General features: G+C 39.3%; 1 protein-coding gene across 20 annotated transcripts in view; it reads right to left on the minus strand.

Moving 5' to 3' along the window:
* Window positions 1–21,113, minus strand: part of SVIL (supervillin) — a 138,249-nt gene that overhangs the window by 97,929 nt on the left and 19,207 nt on the right. For all 20 annotated transcript variants that reach the window (XM_086742058.1, XM_086742061.1, XM_086742055.1 and 17 more), the window contains exon 2: window positions 11,264–11,352. The gene's annotated coding sequence lies outside the window, so the exon portion shown is untranslated. The remainder of the gene's footprint in view (window positions 1–11,263; window positions 11,353–21,113) is intronic.

The following is a 21,113-nucleotide window of genomic DNA, read 5'->3' on the forward strand; positions in this document are numbered from 1 at the left end:
GCTTGTGGCTATAGGGTTAGCATTACCAACCCTTACTCACTGCTGGAGTGCCAATAACTGCCTGAAGCACTGCTTCCATCGCTTCTTATCAGAAGGGCAAGATTGAAAAAGTCGTATGTGAAGCACATGACTTGTATATTCCCCAGATCACTTGGTGCAACTGTTTTGAAACATTAATCCACACTCCTCCCTCCTTCTGCAGTGACTTAATATGAGACAGTGCTAGCTTTGTTTTATTTTAGAGAACAGACAGTAATTTTGTCTAAATCTAAGGCTGATATGATGGAACAAGAATGAAATCCTGCAGGTCTTTGCTGACTGCCAAGACTTTTACAGGTATAAGCCCCAAGGAGTACATTTGGCTGTCATTAACTCCATGGAAGTATTATAAACTTTGCATAGTACTTTGGCACGCAGTCTCTCAGCTAACACCTGAACCCAGTTCTTTTGTAACAGACCACTAGTAATGGCATGACAGCTTTCTGCATCAAATGGCTCAGTTCTGTTGGGAAATTACACACTTCCTGCGTAACGGTCTGATGGAGCCTTAAATTGTTTTAGAAACGTACTTGGCTTTAGTTATTAAAACACATGATGCTTCATGTCCAAGTTCATCATAATGCTTTTTTGTATACCTGAAGACAGACAATCCCAGAAATCTAAATTATTACAACCTGGGTTTTTGACGTCTTACTTTACAGCTTATTACTTTTTTAACTCTGAAAACTCACATCATTAGAGCAAAGAGAGACCATCCCATCAACTAAATCAGCAAAGACTTAATGGACAGTTGCTCTACCCTGTCTACTGAAAGACTCCCTTCAACACACCACCATGTGAGTAAGTGACATCAGAACCATTTTTATCACCAGTTACCCAATGCATTCTTATCTGCTTAAGGCAGATTCCCACTAGGACATGTTTTGCTCTTTAAAAATAATGACCTTCCAATGTGCCTGTTAACTCTAAACTGTCTAGTTGAAAAAGAAGCAAAAGCAGTAAATTAATTAGTGGGGAGCATTTTGTCCCTTGCTTCCTTCAAGAGCACACTATTCTCCTCCATTATGCCAAATGGAGGCTTCTTGGTGGAGAAACAGAAGCCTATGCATTCAGCACGAAAACACACTGCGAACCACGATACCTTTGTATCATATAAACTATCAAACTGCGAACCACGATGCCTCTGCAAAGTGAACAATCTCAGCCACCCTGTTACTGCAAACTATTCTAGAGCTTTTGCCTCTTTAAAGGCAAAAGACAACAATAGCCAGCATGTTGCAGAACAAACATGAACTCTGACAATGGTAATTTAAATTAAATAAGCTTGTGCCATTTTAACCTGTGTTCATTACACGAAAGGCTTCAACAGACAAGAGCCAGTCTTGTCAACATGTTCTAAACAAGGAAAATGACAATGTTGGATTTAAAACAACAAACACACAAACTACAAATTCTACAGTCTTAATGCTTTGCATAAACAAATACACTGACACTATAAAAAGCTTTCATACCACTTCATCAATAAAAATTTAAACAAGAGAGAAACCTTGGTTCATCCTGTGTTATGAACCCTTTCCACACAGAAAACTGCCAAAAGACTTCTCCTTCAACCTCTCTGGTAATGTCTTCGTCACAGATGGCTCAACTCCATCATCTCCGAGTCTATCCTGACTCACTATGAAGAAGAAATGTGTACTGCCATCTCTCTTTTCCTCAACTACAGAGTTTTGGGGAGCTCTATGAACACATATAGCGTAATCTCTCTTCTCTGTATAAAAATAAAAATGGCACAGCTAGATTAAAACTGCTTGCCTGTCTCCACTACCTTTATATCATATAAACTATCAAATATAAGGAATTTAGCAAAGAAATACCAATTACAAAGCTTTAGTCCTTCTGAATAAAGCTCCTAGAAATTTGAAATCCGCCTTCCCACTGGAAATTTTTGCCAAAAATGTAATTTAGCAATGCAATCAAGACAAAACATCATTGAAAGAGGTAGAACTAATGCTTGAATTGATTAACTAATCCCCCAGAGATAGCAGGAAGGAAAGTTTACCTGTTCCAACAAGTTTAAGCATCTGCTGCACTGAGAAGAGCCGATATTGTTACTTCTCATCAATCAAAATGTTTCCTGCATGACACTCTTAGTGCATTTGAGCCTGAAACTCAAGTTTGGAACTCCAACAGTGTCTTCCTGCTACTATGCAGACTCTGGGGCATGTAACTTCCATATCTGATGTATTTTTGGTCTGTTTTAAGGCTTTTAAGGCATTGACATTCTAACAGGTTTACAGGAGCACAACACAGGCATGATAAAATGGTGGAGCAATTTATGTTAACTTGCTTTTTAAAATGCAAGTAGTAAAAGGAAAAAAATCAGATCATATAAAAAAAGGATGCCTATTAAAAATACTAATTGTACTGGAAGCAACGTAAAAACATTTTAAAGTCAGGTATCAAACTGAAGTACACATCTGCTAATCCAAGACAAAAATTAACAGGCTATCTGAAGGAGGATACTGATGGGGTATTTTTTTTCCTAACCCTCACACTGCCTCTGCCGATAGAGGGATTCAATCTCCTGCAAGATATGCAGATAAAGGTGAATATTTAAATGTATATCTAAAAAGGTCTGTCTGCATTTTTTATTCCAATAAAATATTCCTTCCCCTAAACTAGTGAAGTAGTTTTTAAACAGTAACTCTCCAGACATGTTCTGTCTTCTGGTATTCTCTAGTCTAAAACATAGGTTTGCATGAATCAGAATTAAAATTCTAGATCCATTTGACAGACAAATACAGATTTGTAATCCAAAGAAAACTGAAGATGGTCTTAAATTGCTAGTTCCTGAAAGAGCAACTGAAAAATAATTTTTCTTTCCTTGGCAAGTACACTATTCTTGTGTTTCTGGAGATTAAAATACAATACCTGGAACATACTTGAAGCAAGGAACGTCCTCTTCCTGCCCCCCTGCCCCTTATGCTCCCCCCTTTAACAGCTGAAACTGCTGCAGGCAAGAAGGGTAAAACACTACCAGTAACTTTCACCTGTGGTGTCTTAGTACTGTTTAAAAATAAGAGAATGGGAAGTTGGAGGAAGCTTTCTTCAGAACACGGCATGTCTCAAAATACAACAGTTATCCAATGAGACAGTATCAGTATGTGTTTATAGAACTTCTTAAACACAAGAGAAAATTACTACTGAAAAATTTTGTTTCTATAGAAGTGTTCTTATAGCTGCTTGTAGTACTGTGGCTGAGGTTAACATATTAAAACTGGAAAAGAAACAAACCAACCAGCAACAAGACTTTCCATTCATAGCAGAATGAACTCATCCTCTAAGCAAAACCACGAGAATAAAATCACAAAATGCCTTAAGGAAGCCTGAATGACTGGCATGCACAGGCTGGAATTAACCCACTCACATTTCAACCTGACAAAGCTGCAAATATTCTCAAATAACTGGCTCTAGCAACTGCGCGCAAGCTCTCCAAATGAGGTGGTACTTACTTCAGAATCACGTAAAAAAAATCCACTTGTCTGCCTTTACACAAGGGAGGAAAGAAAGAAGGTACAGATGCAGCAGAAGGGGTCAGAGTCTTCTCAAAATAGCTACTGATAACGCCTGAAGCTCTCTTTAGCCAGGTATTTCATAATTCTTGTTTCAGACAAGTTTCTCACTTCAGCTAAGATTACTTTCCAAACGACCTAACACTCACTCACTAAGAAAACAGAAAAGTGACTTCACAAAAGTTACCAAATATCAACACGCAGGGCTGGCAACTACATGTGCAGTCAAGATGATTCAGATAAGTTAGATAAATTTAGAACAGCGCTTTCCTAAAAGCATGCGTTCACCAAATGCAGTAAATATGCAGGAGCTATATCCAAGTGCTGATTCCAAACATCAGAGCAAAAAATTTATTAGTGAAAATCTCCTTTATAAGAGTTCGCTGCCATCTGAAGTCCTCGGCAAAGTCGCTCCTTAGTCTGCCTTTAGTATTTCCATCCATCACTAGATTTATCCTCATAAAAAGCTATAGGCTCTCCAACCTCAGAGGACTAAGCCAAATGCAGTGTGGCAACTTCACATAGGACCAACCTTTTATGGTTGGAACAGTAGAGCTTTGATACAGCTAATCTACCATAAATAGCTCTTGAAACTCAGAAGGATCAAATCAGCTGTTGCAACAGTCCCAGCCTGTAGCTGCTTCAAATCCAATTACACTGTCAACTCTGTCTTGCCGCTCTCCTTTTTACTCTTCCTGTCAAAAACATTTTAGTCCTGCTCCTGCAAGGAATTAAAAGCTGCAAAGACAAATGCAGCAGAATAAAATGCATTTAATAAAAATCTGGAAGAAATGCACAAGTATTCTTACAACTACCTTCAGGAACAGAAGTTTTACTCTCTTGAAAAAAAAACAGCTTAATAATTTGATGCCCATTAAAAAAAAAATTATCAGCCCTGACTTGTAATGCAAACACACAATTTGCAATAAGCAAAGAGTTCCAAAACCAGCAAGCTAAAAGGTGGGTGAAACCAAACAGATAAACTTCACAGAGCACCATCCACATCCCAGATTAAGGCATAAGGGACTGAACTGCTTGCCTATTTTTCTTGTAACTTAAATACACTTGAGAAGCGCTAGAACTCAGTTACAGATCCTTGTATTACAGCGTTTCCTTTCAGGTAGTTAGAACCATTTTCCCACACAGAATCTGAGAACTAGAATTTAAGAATTCTTAAGGAACCAGGAACTTCCAAAATGTATGTTTACTAACCATACACGTCAGTATACCTCTGAAAATTACCACTAGGACTACTACAGCACAGCAATTCCTAAGAAATTAATGCAGTGACACTGTTCTGGAAAAAAAAAAAAAAAAAAAAAAAAACAACCAACAGGTTTGGATTCAGTGAAGCACAGGTGAGCAGCATCATCATCTTTATGGTTCACCTCACAGTGCAAAGAAACAGCACACAATGGAAGTACATAAGTATAGACAAATAAAAGATATTTTTTAAACCCTATATTATTAACAAGTCCCCAGTCTTTCCAAAACAAAAAGTTCAATTATTCCAGCACAGTACAGGAAGTCTGGTACTTCAAAGGGAAAGAAGTCTCTTGTGGGCAAAACCTGGATCCATATCTCCTGGGAGCACGTAACTCCTGAACATTGCCAGGGCATCCTCCTGTAATGCTGGGCATGACATCTACCATCTAGGCATCAGTCCTTCTCATACAAGCAGGGGGAGAAGGGGACTGCTAATTCCAATATTCAAACTGCTTTAAGAAGGGCCTGAAATTTAGCTCCTCCAGAAACTACTCTAATGAAAGGGATAAAATAAAAAAATCATCATCTTCCATGTCATGGAAAATTGTCAGTCATACGCTATCTTATTCCTCTCTGAGCTTGTGCTAAATTTTGTCATCTAGGCATGTAACACACCTTGAACACAGAAAAAGTCACTAGTTTCATTCTTGCCTACACAGATGATGACAAAGCAACTTCAACTAAGCGTGGGTGGGTTAAATGACGTGGTTTGCTATCTCCTCTAAATTGTGCATGAAAAACCCAGCTGGGTCACTCTCTGTAAACCTCAGAAAAGTCAAAGAGCTGGAAGAAGACACGGAGTCTTCCCTTTAGGCCCTAGCAAATGCCCAACCGAATCAATTCAGATGCAAGGGGACAGTGAGCTTTTCATTAGCATGGAGTAAACTGAGCATTTGACAAGTAGATAAAACAGACCAGCAAGATCTGCCCGAGTAAGTTTATCACTTTGAACATGGCTTGTAGAACTTGTCACTTTATGCTTCTGCACCATGGTGAAAAAAAGTAGCTGGGCCAACTGCTGACAAATGTTCAACAGAGCTCTTAAAAATGCAGCAGGCATGCTTGCAAGTGGTAAGAGAAAGAGCAGCCATGAGCATGCTGCCAGAGCACAACCACTGGTGCTTTATGCCCTATCCATAACCAGTTAAAATCCAAGGTCTTTTATTATTGTGGAATTTGAAGGATGTGAGTTATGACATGGAAACACACCCCCTTTCAAGGAGCAGGACTGGGATTGCTTGTTTCTTTTATAGAAACCACTCTGAATCTTACTGTTTGCAGTCATCCTCCTTATCACACAAGGAACTATGTTAAATATTTCACTTTCACATCTAATTAAAAAAAAATGCTTTGTATGCTCTTTTCACATAGACTTCCTTGGCTACAAACACAAAAAGCAGAACTGACTACCATGGAATTGCAGCAGTTTCTCCCTCTTCCTCCTCAATAAAAAATTTCTATAAACGCAGAGCAGAGGAAGCCACAGCCAAGCCATTAGTTCACCACTAGCTCTTTACAACAAGCACAAGATCTAGCACATATCTTCCAGACACTATCACCTCAATTATCATGACTTCTCAGACCACAGGTTCTGCTCCAGTTAAGACAGAAGTACAAACTAACAGACTCACTTTTGATACCAACATCTTGCACTGCAAGAGAGAATATATGCTTCAATGAGTAACAGCCAAGAAATAACACCAGTGTAATACAGCGTACAGCGCACACAGCTTGGGAAATCTGGGGTAAGCACGTGTTTATTTAACAATTCAGCTTCCCAGTTTTCAGATATCTTCTTTTCAGCTGGGGGGTGAAGGAGAGAGTTCCCAGAAAAAAAAAAAAGACACACAAATGTAATAAAAAGTGACTTACTAGCATCCATTGTTAGAATCATGACCCCACTTCTGTGTCCCAGGAAGCAGGAAGCCTTACCCATCCAGCGTATGCGAATGACTCAGAAGGACAGCATGGCTTTGTTTCAGCTTATATCTTCTAGCTCATTCACCCCTCCTCCCTCCCGTGGGATAAAAGTGTTGCCTGTGCCTGGCCATCCCTATTGGCTCAGCTAGGGAACCACACTCATTTAGCACATTCACGTTTCTGCCAGAGCCTAAAATGACCCACCACAGAGGACTTTTTATTTTTCTTAAAAAAACCCAACCAAACACACAAACAACCCTTTTTGTCTTTCTGGGAGAACAAACGGTTCAGTCTTTCACTATCAGACGCATATGACAGTTGCTGTTATTGCCACAGGGCCAAACGATTCCCCATGCTCTGAATCAATGAGAAGGTGGCAAATGAGGGAGGACAGTCCCACAGACTCCAGTAATCCCCAGTTCAGCTGCACTGGCTGTCTATGGGAACAAGGCAGCATGTTTTGTATCAAAGCTTATGCCCTCCAACGCAGCTTCTCTTCAATGCACACTGTACATACCCCTAAAAATGAGGATCTCCCAGTTTGTCAGGGAGGATGTGCTCTTCCATTTTACTTTTAAATATGCAGAACAGTAAAAGATTGCTGTCTTACTGAAGAAGAACACCTAGACTCCAGAGATTAAACTCTGCAGTAAGGAAAAAGTCATTTTTTTCTTAACCTATAGGGTCCTCTAAAGGTAATGACTGGTATAATCTAGGCTCTGCCTGAAGAATTTAGAAAGCTGTTACAATTTGTTTATGAACTACCACTCCAGTGAGATAATACAGTGTTAAAAAACCTCACCACAAAAGTGAAGAAACTATCTGATCAACAGATATCACAATTCTTTGTTAACTCTGATCAAACCACAGAACAGCCTAAAAAGTGCATCTGGAAGGATAGAAGGTGGATTTTTCTTTCTGCCCTGCATAATCCTTAAGAATTTGCAGTAGGACCCTGAAAGGCAAGTTTCTGTATCTTGCAGCATGAACTGTCAACAGACTCTATATATGTACTTAGGGATTCAACGAATACAGTGAATGAAACATTGGTGTTCCTCATCTCTGATAAGAACTACCTTTTCTAAATAAAGCATGGACATATTAGGCTACTATCTCACCATGTTAGTCACCGTTAGATAACCTAAGATTCATAACTCGACGGTACAACCACAAGTGTATTTTGGAAGTGTTGCTTGTGGTTGTTGAAATAAATAGAGTGCTCCCTCTCCTCTGTTTTTAGAAAAGGTATCAGTTGCAAGTCTTGAACACCAAGGTTTGTAAAGCCGCCAATGAAATTAGAATTCACCATTCAAAGAAATTAGCAAAAGCAGTATAATTGAGTCATCACTTTTCACGTTTCTTGACCTTCTCTTGCTTTGCATGATTTCTCACTAACAGTCTTGAGTCATTACAGTTTGGAGCAAACAAAGTATTTCTAAAGATGAGAATTTCTGACATTGTCAGCACAACACTGCACTAAAAGCTTTGGAAAGAGGCATGGGTAATTCAGATCCTAGAAATAAACTCAAAATCTTTCACTGAATGGAAATTAGAAAGAAACATCCCCAGTTCACAGGCTGCTCCGGAAAAGTCTTACTACATAAAGAAGCACACAGTGTTAGAAACTATGTCAGACTGAACGGATCAGTGGTTTCATCCAAAGTTTACAACACTCAAATAGCCAGGATGCTCTTTTGTTGACTATAATTACATAGCTAAGGACATTTGGCAACAGCCTAAGCCAAGAGAGATGCAGCAGTAGGGAAGATGCTTTTGCTTTCTCCCTATTCCACCTTTTTTCACCTGGCAACATCTTTACTAAAAATCCCCAATGCCCTAGATAAACAAACAAAAAATGCCTACAACAACAAAAAGTTGAGCATGTCTTCAAGTAGTGCAATCCCAAAGTCTAAGCAGAACCCTGTGGAAACAATTACAAAAGACTAGTCTTTACCAACAAGGTAGAAGGTGAAGAGCTGTACACTTTTAAGCACAACTGAAGACCTCCACTCTGCACAAGATGGCAGGCTGAGTCAACACTAACACTCCGTCCTCAGGCAAACTGAGCATGAATAATACTGCCAGAGAACACTGGGCACAACAGGTACTACGCCAAGCACACACATTTCAACAAAAGCATTATCGTACATTGTACAAGAGCAAACCACTTTCAGGAGGATGACATTCCCCATAAGTCTGGCTTTTGCAAGAAGTCTAGTACTACCAGTTTGCAAGAAGTCCAGTTCTGTGGCAATAAATCACAACAGTTCAAGTAAATTGTTCTAAAAACAGCAAAAAAACCATTCTGGGTGAGTAAGAGATTGTGAGGTACTGTATGGCATTTTTTTTAATGGTGCAAGCATTAATAATTCAGCTTATAAAGTATTCAGAAAGGTAGTTGAATTCAAACCATAGCAGAGGGGAACAGTCTTATTGACAGCATTTCCACAGCATCTTGAAATATTGTGCAGTATTTACTGTACCCATAACTTTCTTATAAAATATATTCAGTAAGCAATTACTGAATATACTCCATGATGGAAGAAAATTCTGGAGGTCATGACCTAGCTTTCTAATCTGTTGCTAGAGTTGCACCTGAGTAAGACTGCTCAGTTGACTTCAGAGGCTGGGAAACGTGCAGGGTGCGATCAGGTAAGTCACTTTATACTCTCTTTTCATATCATGCCACTAAACATATTTTATGAACAGTTATTTTGTTCCTTTAATTTACAGTGTGTTGGCTTTGCTAGCTGCACATCATGTACCATGTTCATGTACATCCAAAGATTACATATCCAAATACCCTGAGGTTTAGTTATCAGACATTCTCAAGCTATGTCTTATCTTAATCACATTAAGTCTGTAAATTGTGTACTATTAACAATCTCTGGTTGTTTAAGTTGTCTACTAAAATAATCCTCATGGATTTTAGTTGTTGATTTATATATTTTTAAAATACAGTCAGAATACCCATTCACATGGTCTGATAGCATCATCTTCTGAAGGTTACACTATTGCATGATGGTATATACTAAGAAGCAAGTTCAGCAAGAAATTCTCTGGAGGCTTGACTTACGTCTTTGCTAGAAGTTATTTAAGTACATTTTACTCTTAAAAACCTAAATTCACAGAATAGTTCACATCATTTTCAGCACATGCTTTAGTCTTGCAAGAACAGGCTACTTCTGCTCACCTTCATTAAATTATTCACTGCACAGAAAGTATACAGCTAATAACTATGATGTGAATGAACATGCTTGCTCTAAATATTTTTGGAGGAGACTTTATACAAATGCTTTAATTCAGAATTGTCAAGAATCAATCCATTTTTCCTATGACCATGCTCCAAACCTGAATCTTCATGAATCTAGGTCAGGTCAGGTTTCACTTTTCTACTGCGAGCCCTTACATCTTTTCAAGCTCTCTAGCATGTGTAAGAGCAAGCACTGTCCTTGTTTGGTTTTTTTTTTTTTTTTTTAAAACAGATGTTAAAATCAGCAAAATAAGCTTTTATTCAAACTTCCACTCTAGCCTTCAGAAGCTATGGCAAGTTGCAAGGAAAACAGTTCTCACGTAATTTTGGAAGAACAACTGAAACAGTGCCTACCATACCTCTGAGAAAAAACACAGGCTACATGTGGGGAGAGAAACAGTAGGATGACAGCTCTTTCCAGGCAGATTAGACATCAGTTCTGTTTCAGGAAAGTTAAGCAATAGATCACCTACCTATTATTTTGCTGATGCAAACCAGTGAGATCTTCCTGACCATGCCCAAGAAATCACATCTCTCCACTAGCAAAAACTACACAATTCTCCAACAGCAAGATTAATCCCACGCACTACACAAGTTCTGGGAGCTCTGCCTTTACATGACTGACAGAACCTGCTACAGAAACTTACACACAAAAAAGGTCGCTGTTGTTCTTGATTTGTGTTAGGGAAATGCCTTCCCATAGCCAAGAACTGGAAAAATCAGAATCAAATACAAACTGCAAATATATCACCAAACACCTGCAAAATGAACAATGGGCAGGTTGGGTACAGACTTACAATTAATTAAAATGTTACATTTGAAAGAATTCTCCATAGTCTAGAGTGGCTGAAGCTATTTTATTGTACAACAATTGGAAGTGGGAATACTAGAAGAACTGGAAGAGGGGATCCATCTCAGCTGCCTCCTGCCTCTCAGTGCACACTGAGATGAAGTTTTGGGAACTCCTATTGTCATCTTCATACCGAATAAAATTTCTTCTTAAAGCAGCAGCATTTCCTAGTTATTTAAATACCATTCAGCTTTTCTGAAGGTCCTAAAGGCTACTCTGGGATTTCAACTATTCTGTCACTGCATTTTATTAGTGCTACACATGTACTAGGAGGCAAACACTGATTCTTCTTTAAATGCTTGGTACAAACAACTCCAGAAAAAAAAAAAATGGGGTGGCGGTGGGGAAACAAACTCATAGTTCACGGTTCACATCTGCATTCATTTTCCAGCCCAGGCTCACCTCAAATCCCAGCCATCCAGGCTTGACTCTCTAGGCAGATCTGCATCACCATGTCCAAGCAGCTCACAATCCAAAAGGCAGTCCTCCTCCTGCAAGAAATAAACACAAAAAAGCATGGCTAAGAACCACAAATACACATCCCAGGGTATGAAAACAACTTCAGAACTACCAGGCAGTTGCTTAAAGAGGGTGATCTGAGTGACTACAGGGAAGGAAGCAGTTCAGAGTATCTTGCTACCTTGCCCATTCATATAGACAAGATCAGTATCCACAAGCAACAGCACTTTTTGAAGCCCAGCTTTTGATGCCTATTCACAAGGAAAGAGAGGTTTTGCAAGTTTGCCAGGAGCCTTGAGGAACTTGACTCTTCAGTTACAGGAGTCTGAGCCTTTACCATGAGACACATCTTGAATTTCTCTAGAATGCCGAGCTTTGACTTAATCACCTTGAAGAAAGTAGTCTGTCACACCTTTTGATAAAGTTAAGCAGCACTGAAGGCAACAACAAAACAGCAGCATCTACGAAAAGACTACTACCCTCAAAATCTTTAATTTTAAACATCAGTGGATGCAAACAGAAAAGCCAGCTCTCTTCCTAGAATCACAGCATTCAGGAGACAGACCTGAGACCCCTTCCTGGTGGAAAGCACCTGACCTACCAAGCAAGTCCATCTCTGTAGGCAACATCTGCCATGTGGCCTGATTTCTGATCCTCACATCTCAAACCACAACTGCTTTTATTTTCTTCTTTGGCAAATACAAATAATCTCTGGCTCTGCCTGTAACACCAATTACTTTCCCGCAGGGTGACCTAGCCCACGTGGAGATTCATATTGATGCAGTATCCAAGTTAGGTTGTTTCAAACTAGTTGAATTATCCCAGCACCACATTGTCCTTAAGGATGCCAATCCTCTGAACTCAAAAACCCACAATAATAAACTACTCTGAGCTTGTTATTCTGTTCTGTAACACAAATGGAGTTGTTTCTTTCCACAGAGCGGTGAAGTTCTCCAGTGCAGACCTGGACTCCAGGAAAGTCTGTGCTGTTGAACAGGTTATTGTCTCCCTCTTGTAGTATAGCTGGTAGCAAAACCAACATTTTTACTCTTGTGGGGTGAGGTTCAGCTCACCTGCATACTTTTTTAGGTACCGAATATACTGCTTTCACTTTCACTGCTTTATTAAACTTCCTTTTTTTTTAATCTACTAAGAGGCAGAAAATGAAGTAATGACATCCTAAGTGATCAGAGCAACAACTGTTAAGATCAGTCAGGTCACTGCTCTGCTTCCACTGCAGCTGCTGAATGTGTCAGACACTAATAACAGCATCTAGAAAAGAGGGCAAAACAAAAATAATTCATTGAAAAGAAAGACAGACAAGAGAGGAATTTTGCCCAAGTTGGGAAAAATTCTTATTTTAGAAGACAAACAAACCCCCAAACACAGAGTACCTTAGAGTCCATGGGAACAGATAAGGCAGCAAGTCAGTCTTCTCCCTAATGTTATGTAACTGTTCACACATTTTAACTAAGCCAGTTTTTACAGTCTACCCACATTTATCTTTGTATTCCTGGCAGGAAACTAAGCTAAAATTCCCAGAATATGGTAAACCACATGCTATTGTTTTCCCACTTCCAACTTTCCTTCATCTCAAACGAGCATTTGGAAAAGTAAAAGAGTGAGGACTCATTTCAGCCTGATAGGAAAGTTGAAGAAAGAAGATGGTCAGCAAGGGGTAGTCAAAACAAAGATAAACTAGTTTCCCTACCATCACATAATGCTCAGTTTCTGAAATCCTTCTTGCTACTTAACTTAAGCGCTACCTGATTACTTCTATTGTTCCTACCTTACTTCACTCTACATATTAACATTTTTAAAAGACAGAAAATGAAGAACTTTAAATCCAGCTACAGTTTTGGTCAACTACTTCACAGGTTTCCTGGAAGCCACTATGAGGTGGCAAGAGGTGATATTTCCAATGCACAGCACGCATTAAACCTGATGTGCACTGCCACTATTCCCCTAGCATATTCCATAATTTCTTCTTTTTCGGCAAATGCTACATTTGTGTATTGGAACAAGAGAGAGAAGACCATGGTGCTGCTGTTTTGAAGTCCTGCAGGTTTGAAGCCTGTCAAAGTCCATCCTTTTAAAGCAACCTGGAACATCTGGTGTAAGTTGAACTATCTTGATAGAGTTGGGTTTGGTTTTTTTTATATATTTGCCTGTGTCACTATATTCTACGCAGCCTTGTAAGTGTCAGAAGTCTTACAAGAAGTTTTGGTAAGAAAACATGACGAGACAAACACAAGGCCTAAGAAGTACAGAGCACCTATCAGGGAACATTTGAGATTGAAATGAAAATGTGAGAGCTGGCAATTGAACTCCAGCCTTTCAAAGATTTACCTTGGCCGCAATTTTTTGCACTCTCTCTCCAGTTCATCTGAGAAGTATCTGCAAGCCACTTGAACCATCTGATAACTCCCAAATTCTGAGAGTTTAGAACAAAAGCAGGAAAAGACACTCCAAATATTAATTGTTGCCTCTTTGATGGACTCTGATTTATTACACAATAGATAGATCCTGGAATCAGTCAGTACCTCATGAAGGAAAGACAGGCATCAAAATATTATTTGGATACTTGATATTACGAATTAGAAAGAGGGGCTAGTGGGTTATTGTTTCTGCTTGGCCACAAACGTCCATAATTTTTGATCCACGAGAATAATCAAACTTTGGATTTTTCTACAAAGATTCTTCTGGATGCAGATAACATCAATATTTGGACTAATTTAACACCTGGAAGCTGAACCAGGAAAGACTGTAACTATGTGCACAGGAGACAGAAACATGGCCCCTCTGCAAGAATCTGCAGTGACCCCCTCAGGTTATTCACTAGGCTGGCTATAGGACAGCTACAACAGCTTCTCTTCAAAATAACCCTCGTTGTTCTGGAGCTCTTACATGCAGAACAGACTTTAAAGAGTTTCACTGAAACAAATTAAGGTTGTATCCCTCCAATGTCAAAAGGACAGGAAAAGGAAAGAAATATTTAGGATGTTTCATTTATTGCCTAACAACTCACACCACATCAGTTCTGCAAAGCCAACCTTTTCTCAGGCTCTTCAAACTTAACCCAGTGAGGCCTGACACCACAAAACTTAAAGATGTTTTGATGAGGCCCCATTCTGCAAAGCTTTGGTTCATCTTCATTTCTTACAGAGAATAAAAAAGAAAAAAAATGTAGCCTGGAAAAACCTGGGAAAGAGGCAAAGGAGAGTAAGAACTTTCCTGTGAAACCAGGAATCCTCACAGAGATTTCAATCAAACCAGAGTCTAATACCTCCTTCCCAACTGAGGTGTCATCCTTACTGCTCCAGAGGCATGTAATAAAGCATACTGGGCAGCAGCCAAGAGCAAAGGAGATTTTCAGACTGCTGGTCATGTTTTTACAGTTCCTCTCCCTCTTCTACCCCATCAAATAAAAGGCCACAAAGACTTTAATCAGTCCAGGTCTCTCCTGAACACTTAGACAATGACTTAACAGCAAAATTCAGCCCTATGCCCGCACTTGCCCTCTATATTGATGCTAGCCTGTAAACTCTTAACATCCTATATTCTTATTTTTCTTGTCTTCCAGGTGTTTCTGAAGAACTCTACACAAGAGTAACAGGATACAGGTACTTTTGTTTGTAGCCAGTTCTCTTAGAAAGTACATTCAAAAGCTCAAATCCACCTTGCTGTTATTTTTTCCTATTTCACCATCTTACTTGAATTGTCATTTGTGACGTCATCTGCTCCAGTCAGCAGGACTCTCCTGCAGTGCACTTTTCTCCCCTTTGACCTGACATAACACTTGTAGTTTGACCACTCTTCTAGTCTCCCTGCCCAATGATGTTTTCAGAAACAATCAGCTTTTGCACATTCCAGATGTTTAAAAAACTACTTTTCTGGAGAACTGAAGAAGACCTGCTGAGGAGACAATCTCTACAAGTACCATGATAGAACCATGCCTGGCTATGCATCCCTCAGCACCCAGAAGTGAAGCCATTCACCTGGAAGTTACCAGCTCAGTGCCCAGGAAGCTGAGAGCTACACTAAGAATAGGAGGGTGCACGTGCAGTTCTCCCACTATGCCCTTAATAAGTACACTGCACAAGTTAAGGATGTCTCCTATAAATAGCATGGCTATTTACAAAAATATACATAGAAATGTATCTGAACCAAAAAGTCGTGTTATTGCAATGCAAGATGAATGTCTGAGGTGCACGTTGGAACAATTAAGTAAGCGTATCCATGCTTACCACATTAAAGTGCTGTTATTGATACTTGCCAAATATTCCTTAAGCAAGGAGAATTGAAAGCAGGAAGCTCAAAAAAGCCCTTTAGCCAAGAAAGTCATAAGACATGTTAATGTGAAGTTTTTTCCACAGCAGTAGACTACAGTGTCTCTTAGAATCTGGTTCCAAATTTCCTGAAATAGGATTCTGCAAGAAACTCTATACCACCTCCCAAGCTCCCGTCATATGCTGACCTCTAGTGTAATAAAGACTCAAAGCATCAGAAGCCTCTTCAAAGTCTTAGAAAACATTATCAAATTATTTTTCCAGCACTTTGAATGACATTTTCACGCAGTAAAACAGACTGAAGTCAGAAGGGCCTTGCAAGATTACTCTCAGTTGTTTAACAGAACTGAAGCACAGGTAAAAGAAGCTGCAAAACTTAAATTGTTCTAATGTGAAGCTACTGCTGTGTTTACACAAAGTAATTTACATCAAAGCTGCATTTAACTACTTTGAACACCAGCTTAATTTAACACCTAAACATTCTGGATGTACAGAATTGTTTTCTAACTACAGTTATACAAAGCTCAGATGAAAAACATTTCAAATGGAAACACTCAGCTCGGGCAAGTCCTGTACCAGACAGATCACAAGCAGATCAGCCTAGGTTCTGTATCAGGCCTTCGGAGGGCATGTGGACAGAGCTGCTGACTCAGATATGCTTACTGTAGCCAATACTCAAGACAAGGAGTCTGCTGGAAATGTCAGAAATCCTCAAGGGTCCTCACTCACTGAAGACCCACCCAGGGCTCACAGTCAGCTGGACAGGTGGCCTCTTAGAGAGCCCTGGCAGACTGGGGTGGGAGAGTGGCTGGTTGGTTTTGACCAACAGCTCTTAAAGCGAATAAATAAAGTTAGTTTCAAAACTATTAACTTAAAACCCAAACAAAAACTTCCCCCCACACTTTAATGATTAAAGAATCTACTTTTTTTTTTTTTGGGAGCTAACTATAATTTTATGATAAAAACTATTTAATGAAAGTGTAGCAAATACTAAGACAGCATTGCTGAACAAGACAATTAAAATAGATGCCCAAATTATTTACTGCTTGTATATCACTTCTACCTACTGCTCAAACACTTCTCCTAAGCACCTGACTCTGGACAACAAATCTCAGATGTTCCCTTACTTCAGACCATTTCTTACGCCTCCTTTAAAAGCAGAGCATCATTCAGAGGCTGTTTCCAAGTGAAGTGACATTTTCACTTTCCAATGTCTGTACGCAGCACCTCTGAAATGCAGGTGTATGTAGCTATGTTGGAACAAGAGCTTTCACATGCACTCCAGAGTAGAAGCTCTTATAAACTGAAATCTCTTTCGAAGAAGATATTAACAGCTTCAAAAATACTACATTCAAAAAGAGTTATGCACAGCACGAAAACAGCCATCATAATTTCAATGTCTTAAGGAAGTATTCGGAAATAATTTCAGAGATAGTTTGAAACTAAGTTCAGATCAACTAAAGAAAGTCCTTTACATTTGTGCTCCCAAATTAGTCTGTGAAGATAACACAGAAGGTAAGGACTGAGTTTTTAAGATAATTTCTAGCTGTGAGTACCAGAATTCAATAAACTCTCATCTGTAATGATGACATTTGAAAGAAAAGCTTTGCATTACTTAAAAAAAAAAAAAAACAAACCACCAAATATGTGTTTAAACCTAAACATCTAAAGTTTCAGACCACTTCTGAAATACATGCAAGTCATTAGGAAGACAACTATTAGTATTGACCACACTTGCCTTCTGCACAGCAGTGAACTTCTTGCAACCTGAACAACGAATTCCACCTCAACATAAGCCATGATCTGTATCCTGAAGTCTGCTTTTTGGATGCACTGTGTCCTGCAACTCAAACCTGGCAGCCGCTCTTGTCAGATCGAGGTGATAGCACCAAATATACGAGTTGTAGTGAAGTACAGCACCCTTCATGCAATTTGGTAAGCAGTCTAGAAGAAATTAGATTCCTAGCTACTGGTCCAGAATGCTAAAGGACAAATCTTACCTGTAAGAATTGCTTTTCTTTCCTACATCACAGTCATTTTATAGCAAAAAAACTCTTACTCCAGTTATAGCATGAAGTCAAACAGTAGCACTCAGGATTTACAAGGATATTGGTTGCTAAGTAAGGTCATTTCAGGCAGAGTTACGAACAAGATTCGTATTTTAGTATGAGAGATTCTGGTCAAAGCCACTCAGCTACACTTCATTTCCAATTCAAGTATGCCAACTCGGCCAGCTACTTACCTCACATACAGCCCATACATCACTCAGACAAGGACCTATATTGAGAAATTCCTTATGGTAAAATGTAATTTCTGTCCAGAAAATAGTTTGCCACTGACCAGGAAAGCATGATACCACTCTCCCAGTCCAAAGGGGGCAACAGCTAATGCACAGAGTACATTACGCAGACCTCTGAATAAGTGCATGAGTGAGCTCTGACAAGCTTGCACAACAGACTTTTCCCATTGCATTTGACAGAATGTGTTCTTCCAATTATTTTTTCGGTAAATTCTTGTATTTAATTCAATGCATGTGGTGGTGGGAATTACTTTTAGAACAGTGATGTGCATCAGTACACAGATGTTCCACATTCGTCATGTCACATGAACCTTGTGGCTAACACCCAACCATTAAAACTCTAAAAATCTGCCTATGTAAAAATCCACATGATGTATTTGTTCCTAGAAGAACATCAGACAATATATTAGACTACTGGAGACAGATTTCTCCAATATCGTGCGGGTTTTTTTGTTTGGGTTTTTTGTTTTTTTTTTTTTTTTAAACTGCAACAAGATTTCTTTGGTTTCAATGAAGATTTGGGATGAAGTTTTGGGAACTCCTATCGTCACTTTAACAAAAAAAAATACAGAGAAATAAAGTCAAATAGTAGCTCGACAAAATTTGCAAGAGCTAGGAGAAAGCCCTTCAAACGGAATTAACTGTAGTGTACTGTGTAAAGAAAATGCACGTTACATATAATCATATCCAGAATTTTTTTGGATAGCCCCTTTTCTAAAGAAACTAAAAACACAGGAGTGAAACAGACAGTTTCATAGTCAGCACAGAGCTCTAAACTCTTCACTCAAAGAAGTTTCCTAGTTTATTCCTTCCTAAATAAATCCAAACAAAAAATAAGGCACAGAAGTTGATGCCAGAATACATGATCTAAGCTCTGCCCTCAGACCCTTAAGCACTGCCTTAATGATAAGGAACATAGCTCAAAATTCTGAATCTGTTAAGAAATTTGTGTGTCCAGCATTAGTGAAATACTCCATTCTAAATTTTGCATTAAGCTATTGATAAAATGTTACACTGCAGACAGTGTGAGTTATCAGGCAACCATGTACTGACTGATTTTTTAGAGTTTGCAATATAATACCTCATAAGGATTTGTTTCAGACACTAATTCCTGAGCTACCTTTATTAAAAGGCAGTAGCCCTTAAACATAAACGCACTGTAGTTGACAGATCCCTGTCTATCCAAAAACCACATTCCTAAGGAAAAGTTACCTGAATTAACTATGAATTCCTCACGGAAAGCACCCAGCTTGCATGTGAGATCTACAGTTACGACCAGCTTGGTACGTTTGGATTTTGGCATACACCAGAATGCATCTATTAATTCATACATTAAGCAAATAATAAAATCAAGTAGAATAAATCTAAAGCCACTTTCTACCACTTATTGCATGTGACAGACCTGCGGTCAGCACCCTATAACACAAGAGAGATTATTTCAATTTCTTGCTGACAGAAGCTTGTGTGACCCTGGAGAAGTCACTGGGGTTGGTTTGTGGCTCCACAGCAACCTCAGCCAGCTGCTGGCTGCCAGATTCCCACTCCACTCCCTGGCTGCGTGAGTCTGTCCCTTCCCTGCTCCACAACATATTTGACCCTGCACTGACTCATTTCAGACCAGCAACCATAAAAATAATTCAATTGCTTCCTTACACATTAAACACAGATGACTCAGTATGGGGTCAGAAAAGCAGAGGAGTGCCAAGGGGGAACCTGGTACATGTGGGTGAGAACATTGTAGCTAGCCCTCATAATCCAGCTCCCAGTCCAACATGCAAGGTAAACAGAACTCTCCAATCTCACAGTGGTCTAGTGAGGATGAGTAACTAAAGGTTAAAAAGGCTCCGAGATCCATGCTCTCTCACTTCAGCCATTTTTTAGATTATATGCCTAAAAAAGGTTGGACGGGGCTCTGAACAGCCTGACTGAGTTGAAGATGTTCCTGCTCCTTGCAGGGGGCTGGGACCAGATGACCTTTTAAAGGTCCCTTACAACCCTAACTATCCTAGGATTCTATTATTTTATAAGGGAATTTTTTTTTTCACAGAATACTCATCTTGGGCAACTTTGTGGCTCCCATCACCCAACTTTCCACGTTCTCTAGGCACTTTGAGTCAGAGACTTAGTAAAATAAAGCTTACACTGGGATCCACGCTGAGGCAGGAGACTCTAGGAAAACCCTTTGTTTTGCAGGAAGCTCCAGTAGAAGAGAAGTGAGAGGGAACAGGCACACAAAGGGCCTTCCCTTCTACACACTCAACAAAATCACCATTTGCTGCTGCTTCTGTAATTCCTTCTGTATTTGGGTATGGGATTGTTATCTTTCTTCCACCCTCTATGTTCGGGGGAGTATTTTTTTTTCCCCCTAGACTGCTGCAAGTGTTGTTTGTGTCTATTGGCACAGCTGCCTCAGGTGGCAGAATTAGACAGGATGGATGGGATCAGGACAGCTATGTGTTAATAGTACCAAAGCAGAACCAGGAATGTCACAGACAATGCTCACTTTATTAGCACAATCAGAATACAACAGACAGAAAATACTTAGCAACATGTATTATCTAGCAGAATAAGCAGCAAAAGCCTCACTCAACATTTAAAGGCTATTTTTAACAGAAGATTATAGGAGTGACCTGTTGGAAACACAGCTATATTGGTAAAGAAACTCAGCATATATCTAATAACAGCTTTCTCTCTTAGACAGTTTTTCTACAATTGCCATGTATCTACACACACATACTTTAAACAATTAAGTAGTAGCCATTAACCCATCTGCAAAACCTTAAGCAGCCTCTGGAGCCTTTAGTTTCCTTGTTTGTTTTATGAAATCACATCACAAACAATCCCGTTTTATTCATGAGCTAAGCTTCGGAAATTTTACGCACTTAGTGAACTACATAATTATGTTAGAGATTATCTAGTCCTGTGGGATTTGCATAGTTCCGTGCTGTCTGCTATTGAAAAGCTTATGTTGCTTACTGTTTATTTATGGACTTAAGTTCCTTTGTTTTAAGGTAGCTGCCTCAGATTACAGCTTAAGTCTAAGATCAGAGCAATTTTGTGGTGTACTTCATTGTAGCCAACAACAGCCTTGTTAGTCAGTAATACAGCCATGAATACTGTACGTAGAAGATAATAATCTGAATTTAATGGAAGCCAATCATTACCAATTGATTTGCCAGTTTTGCATTAATCTGTTCAGAAGACA

The sequence above is a fragment of the Chlamydotis macqueenii genome, chromosome 2 (assembly GCF_036417535.1).
Source record: "Chlamydotis macqueenii isolate bChlMac1 chromosome 2, bChlMac1.mat, whole genome shotgun sequence".
Taxonomy (NCBI): domain Eukaryota; kingdom Metazoa; phylum Chordata; class Aves; order Otidiformes; family Otididae; genus Chlamydotis; species Chlamydotis macqueenii.